General features: G+C 33.7%; 1 pseudogene; it reads right to left on the reverse strand.

The window, feature by feature from the left end:
* Positions 1 to 5,340: 5,340 nt before the first annotated feature.
* LOC143608639 (amino acid transporter AVT6E pseudogene) lies at positions 5,341 to 6,764 on the reverse strand (annotated as a pseudogene).
* Positions 6,765 to 7,519: the final 755 nt, after the last annotated feature.

Raw genomic sequence — 7,519 nt, forward strand, 5'->3', positions numbered from 1 at the left:
GTCTTAACTTTTAATTAAAATATATATGTTTTTAATGAATAAATAACAAGTTGACCTTTTTATGCATAAAATAGTTTTACTTGACTAGTGCCTCCTGGTTTAATAGTGTGAGGGTTGATAGTTATGGTTTAGGATTTTTATGATTTTTAAGTTTGAAATATGATTTAATAGAGTTTTCTATAATGGTGGGTTTTTTATTGATGGTGTTTTCGATTGAGTTTGTTTCTAGAATATTAAAATCAATATGGACGGGTGATATCTTTTTTCAGAAAACTCAATCGGGTATTAGGTTAGTTCCAAACGATGTTAATAAAAGTATTTTAAGGCAAAAAAAATATATATTACAAATTCAATATCTTTATTAGTCATGATTGATGTGGATTTGGTTGAGCGTATAAAATAATTAAAGTGTTCGTTTTACTAGTCAAAACCAACAAAATATTAATTTTAAGGAGATTTTTTAAAAGTGTTCATGCTAAAACTTGTAGACTCGTTGAGTTTAATATTAACTGGAATGAAATGTTAGCAACCCCTCGTCAACGAAGAAAATCCCGTCGTCCTCGTCATTCAAGAAGACCTGGTTGTAATTAAAAACCCGCCAGTTTAACGGACCGCCGTAGACAAGGATAGTAGGAATCTTGTTGGATCCAACAGTTTTTTTTTTTTTAAAAAACATCAACTCGGCGACATTAGGACAGGTGACATAATTTGATTGGCTAAAACTATCGTTGAGCTAATTATTAAAAGGAGTCGAGTAGCTGGAATTGACATGAACATTTTGATGAAAAGTTGGTCTGGTGTATATTTTGTTGACATTAACCTATAAAATGAACATTTGGTCATTCTCTTTTTGGTTAATGAGTTACAAAAATTATTTTATTAAGAAAGTAAAAATAAAATTGTAATGACTTAATAATTCATAATTGTATTTAAGATACTATATTAATAAAACTATTGTTTACAAAACTATTTTAATTAACAACCCACACGAAGGTATGGCCCATTGGTCAGTGTGGATATGACTTTCCATATGGTGGTTGAAATAAGAAGAAAATGGAGTTTGTGTTGTGGGGACAAAGAAAGTATGAATTGGGTTGGGATAGTTAAGTGGACACTTAACAAATCTTTCCTTGTAAATTCAGGCGTCAATCAAGGAATATATATTTATTTAAAACCATGTCTTTCCTAAAAAAAAAGTATTATGTATATTAATATACTTTATATTTCGTTTTCAAAGTATAGTACCCATCTGATTATAGTTTATGTGTTGTCTAGAAGATCTAAATCCATTATTTGAGATCCAGTCTTATTTCCATGTATCCCTGTGGCCTATGGTATAAAATAGGAGTGTAAATGAGTAGTTACTCTCCAGCTCTTGAACTCGAATGGATAAAAGGCTTGAAATGAGCCGAGCTTTTTCGAGCTCGATTTGAGTTGAGTCTAAGCCTCAAATAAAGTTTGCTTAGTTATCGAGTCTAAGCCCAAGCTTGAGCCTTGAATGAGAAAAGCTTTTTTAGGCTCATGGGCGTATCTACATTTAGAGTGGGGGGTCGGTCGACCCCTGTGAGAAAATTTTTTTTAGTGTTATATATGTGTTAAAATCTCGACCGACCCCTGTGAAATTTCGTGAACGACAAAAAGACCCTGTGAAAATTCAAGAACGCCCCCCATGAAATTTCTAGACCCGCCATAATAAAAAATGAACATACAAATTTACATTTATAATTATATAAATGTATATAAATAACTAAATTTTGAGTTTAATTGAAACAAATTTAAGCCCAAATACTCAATCAATCTATTCCTAAGTTTTAAGTCGAAGCCCAAAATTCTCAACACAATATACATTTAACTTATTAAAAAATGTTACAATGACGCAAGTAATTTGTGAAATGAGTTCAACGGATTATAAGTGCTTTAATCTTTAAAGAAAATGTTTCGACTTTCTACATACGTTGGTTTGCTCACCAACTTCATTTGTATTGGTTTATCGTTTATTGAGGCCAGCTCTCGTATTACCCATCGCAACCGCAAACGTTGAAAATACTTTTATGTGAAGTCTGATTTGCGTAATCAAATGGGTGATAAGAATTTAAACAATAGTTGTATTTGTTTTATTGAAAAAGACATGTGTACTATATGATATTTTTGTTAAGCTTCAAAAAATGAAAACCCGTAAAGAACAATTTTAGACATATGACAATTTATTTATGCATTTCTAATGAAGTTTCACGTATTTTTTTGTTTGATTATATATTTTCTGTAACACCCTGGCCCCTCGCACCACCAATATTGTCCGCTCTGCCCACGAAGAGCTCACGGATTTGTTTTTGGTTGCCCAGATGGAGACTTCCCAAGAGGTCACCCATCCTAGTACTACTTCTACCTAAGCACGCTTAACCGTGGAGTTTTCATGTGCTCCACAGCCAACTAAGCCCAAAACGCGTTGGTGATGTTCAGAGGCAGGACATTACTTATGAACCAAGGATCTCTCTTGTCCACGGCCGATGTGTGATAGCCTAAGAGTGGGACGATGTTGTGTTTGCCAAGGGTATTACATTTTCTATATTACTTGAGCCGACCCAATTCTAGCCGATCGGAAGGGCCCAACCAGACCAAAAAGTTATATACCCTTTACTTGACACGGGCGGCCGAACCAGATCGGAAAAAAATTATGTAGCGATGGTTAACTGAATACCGACTAAACAGTTTTCCGACCCCTGTAAAAAATTTTCTAGATCCGCCACTGTTTAGGCTTGTCGAGCCTTAATGACTAACGAGCATTGTGTATTCTTAAGTTTTACCTCATTTGGACTTCTATGTATTAGTAACATATTGCATAGCCGAGCTTATACTCATTTAAGGTTTTTCTCAAAATAAAAAAATAATAATTAAAACCGTATATAAATTAATTAATATATTAAACAAGGCGATTCCAAGCTTCAAAAACAACTCATAAACAGAGCTTAGAAAAGAGCTCGAAACATATCAAGCTCGGGGTCGCTTATTAATATACGTTGCCCACTTTGTCCTGCAATGACCTCATCAGGTGAGTTCTTCCAACACCCAACTAATTGTATGCTGAAAGCGCAAGCACTTTCGTTACACGACTTTCTTTAATTGTTGAGGCTAGCTCCGGAGAGCAGAGGATATACCTTAGTAGTTGTGAATACATGCTAATAGTATTTAATGTTTATTCTGATTTCATCTTTGATCTTAGATAAATCTAATCATAACATAAAGACATTGATAACACTAAAAATTAACAAGGTAAATAAGTCCATTAATCGAATTAATCAACTCAAAGTAACATCAAAACGCATCTGTTTATCATAAACATAAAGAGATTCGTTATCCCTTGCCCAACTTCACCTTAATTGTTATTTAAACATGTAAAAGTTATGTCTTGGTCTTGAAAGACAAAAAAAAATTATAAGGTTTTATGTATGACTATACAAAAAGTTAATGTTCAAATTGGGCTTTGTCTATAAAAACAAACCAAATTAACTGAAAACAGGTCATTTTATTTATCAAATTTAGTCCAACTGGTTCAAATGATGGCGGTTCAAATATGTAGCTGGCAGCACCCGGTCTTACCGCAGTCAAAATTCTTAAAGCACGACTAGTAAACGAAATAACCAAAACCAACTTAAGCAAATCACATTATTAATTGTGTGACATAGTAATAAAATTGTGAAAATAAATGCACATTACATTATGAAAATAAGGTTAATATGTATCCAGATTATTCTGACATAGTCATCACTCTTACCCTCATCTCCATGAGTTGCATTTGGACTTGTAGTGTAATGAAAGATAAATACAACAAACCAAGGAACATGACATTGTGTCCCATGTGATACTAATATTCCTTCATAAAATTGTTTCTTGAAACAAACACATATACTTCTCTGCTGCATGGGTATTTTTAAAATTTACTAGATAAATTTAGGTGTATTGTGTTTTATTAATCCATACTATCATCTTTTTTTGGTCGATGTCGGTTTCAATTAATAAATTGGCCGATAACGATCACACCTTGTATTATATTTGTTCCCAACGGTCTGCGACTAACAAAATTCTAGCGTCATTAGTTGCGGGTCACCGGAAAAATATTTTTGACATAAAACTCACATTTTTTTCCGGAAAACGCAGCATTTTCATGCCAAACATCTTTGTAACCTTGGATTGGATCTTTATGAACCTTTTTTTCAGTAAAAGCCTAATTATTATGGTCGCTGGAACCCTAGAACCATTGTCGGAATCGATTTGTGGTGCTCAAGTGGTGGTGGCAGTGTTCATGTTGAGTTTTCCGGCAAATTTTTTGACTTTTCCGGCGACATGCAAGTAACAATGTTAGGATCCGTTAGTCATGGATCGTTGAGAACAAATGCGTTAAAAGATGAGCCCGCCAGCAGTTAATTCGTTAGTTGAGACTGACAACAACCAAAAAATAACAATTGGAATTAATAAAAACCAATATAAGTAAATTTTATGAGACTTCAGGGAATATGTTGGCTTTAGTGTATTGGAACTCCACTCCGTATTTTAAGTTGGGTTGAATGTGTGTTCACTTTAGGGTATTTGTTGGCTTCATATGTTTGTATCTTTCATAAATGTCTTAGCATAATCGACTTAACACGCAAGAGTCTTTTTATGCGGTTTTTGGGATGTTGTTAAGTACGAATATGTCGTTACAAACTAATAATCATAACTTAAACATTGAAATGTCCATAGACGAACCAACTCCCCTAGATTGTCGAACCTGTGTTTTAAGAACATATGTTAATTAGTATTAAGTATATATAACTTATTGTGTATGGTAATCTAGTAATATGTTTTTCTTTTCACTTAAATATGACAAAATATAATGATAAAAATATAAGATTAGTTTTATATATTTTTTATAAACAATGAATTTTAAAACAACAATGTACCGTACCATCATCATCGACTATTTTCGTTTTTGTATTCGCTTAAATGAATTATAAATTATGATGTTAGATGTTTAAACTTCATTATTTAATTAACAATGAGTTATATATAAAAAACAATGAGTTAATATCTATCCGCACATTAAATAAGCATATCATACATATGTGAGTTTTTAATGGTCTTTTGGTCTATTGGCATCATGTTTTTGTCTCTATCAAAGTGATAATAGCTCAAGTCTCATAAAACGAGTATTAGGTGTATTTTAGGAGTAGATTTTATTGTGTTCGTCGTGTAAAAATATGCGAGTTTTCAAAAGTTTGAACGGTTTATGATAAATAGAATTTGGTTATGTAGAAATAAAGGAGTTCATAATAATAATAAAATGATTTACAAAAAACACAACCTAAAACATAAAACACAAAACAATACTAAAAACAAAAATTATTAACTTGATCCATCTTGCATATCATAAATATTGCCAAACACTCCAACAAGGCTAACAATGATAGCTAGAACCAACATCGACCATGACAACTTCCGCTCTCGGCTAGAAAGACCAAGCGGTCCTTCGCGGCCCAACCGTAGCGCGATAAGCGTTGGGAACGTGAACCCTAACGACACGGCCGTTGTTGCACCCGTAAACTTAAAAGCGGTCCATATACTCGGTATCATGATCGACGCCATATAAATAATCCCCAAAATCACACACGTTAACCCTAAACACCGATTCTTACTCTCGGTTAGTGGCGCCGCACCACTAAAAGCCAATGCGTCGATAGTTTGCCTTAACGAAAAATGAATAACCGGAAACACAAGAATCAAGTGAAAAATGTAACCTACACGAACGATGAAGTTTAACGTCGTACTAAACCGAATCCCAAGAGGTTTATCGAAATTCATTAGCACGTCGCTTTCGGTATTTTTCCCGAATAAAAGATAACCCGACACCGCGGTCAACCAATATATCATAATGCAAATAACCGTCGTTATCCTACCGACTTTATTCATTTTCCTAGGTGAACGCCCTTCGAGCTCGTTATAAATCGGTTGAATATTAAAATGACAAACGTACGCGTTCAACATTACCGGTATTATAACCAAAAGTTCAATCATCGCCTTTTTCGAGCCCACATCGGGAATTAACCTAGGAGGCACGGTTTTCCCCTCAATTAACATGATAGACGCGACAACACAAGTAATTGTGACAAAAAGAACTGCGAGAACCACAGAAGCAGCAGAACTAATACTCAAAGATTCTATCTTATCCAACACGCAAAGTGGCGCTAGAAACACGATTAACACGATAAATATCACAAGTTTTCGATTATCCCAAAACCCATGACCTAACCATTGTTCCAAAACCCCAGCGTGTCGACCTGAACCCGACATGACATCACCCATAATAATCAAATAAACCACCAAAATACCCGCATTGTTCACAACAATACAAAGTTCGGACAATATTCTTGCGGGTGAACCTAATGCGTGTTGCACAACCTCCCCATACGACGTCGCTTTGCATTGAACCGTAAACCGAATTAGCAACTCGACACTTATTTCAGCTAATACACCCATTAAGCAAATTAATATTATTCCAACAATTAATCCTAGAACTTTCATGATGGCGGGTAATGCCATTATACCCGCCCCTATGATCGTTGTGGATAGGTTAAACACGGCCCCATAGATTCCAGACATTGACCCTTTTGAATAATCCATGTCGTCATCGTTGTCGTCGTCATTTTTGTTTATTGATGCTTCTTCTTCTTTGTTACCCATTATTATTTGATATGGGTATGAATGTATGATTATGAACGTTTATTTCATAATAATAATATGGATTGTGAAACATGAACAAGAATGCAAAATTTGGATAAATAATAAATTCATGAAAATTTAACAAAATTTAGGAAAACTGTGAAGCAGAATTTGGATTCGATAAATAGAATTGATGAATTTGTTAAGAGGAAATCGAGGATGTACGATCTTTTAATTTTTAAAGTAACATTTTTTTTTCTATTTGAGGTGTTGTATAGTTGACTTTTGAATTTTGATAGCTGCTAATGGGCTATAAATTTATGATACATGACCCGGCCCATTTGTTCTGATTAAATGGGCCCATATGTATTTGTAGTCCAAGCCGAATTGCTTTATTTAAGTTTCAAATTCATAGTTTTGATTTGGGTTTTGGATTTTGTGTGTTAACTTTTAAGCAAATAAAGTTAGTTATAGAAACCAACTATTTTTATAACAAAAAACATTTTTTAAGAAATATAATTCCATTTTATCTTGCACTTATAAGGATTTTAACCTACCACTAAACTTGTGATTACATATATCATACCACTAGACCACTAGGTTATGTATAACATGAAACGATTAACAGGTTTTTTTTTAAAACTCTATTAATCAACATAAAAATATAATTAACAGATGGCTCGGATCGGGTTATAACGAGCTTGGGTTAGGACTTGAGTCATTAGCAAATATCATATTCTTGGTTAATAACTGAAATACAATGAGTAATATACACTCGACATCCTTCACTAATACGTATAGTTATGCACAAAAGCACGGAATCAAT

The sequence above is a fragment of the Bidens hawaiensis genome, unplaced genomic scaffold, assembly GCF_021521415.1.
Source record: "Bidens hawaiensis isolate Kalapana, Puna unplaced genomic scaffold, B.hawaiensis_p1.1 tig00419396_1, whole genome shotgun sequence".
NCBI lineage: Eukaryota > Viridiplantae > Streptophyta > Magnoliopsida > Asterales > Asteraceae > Bidens > Bidens hawaiensis.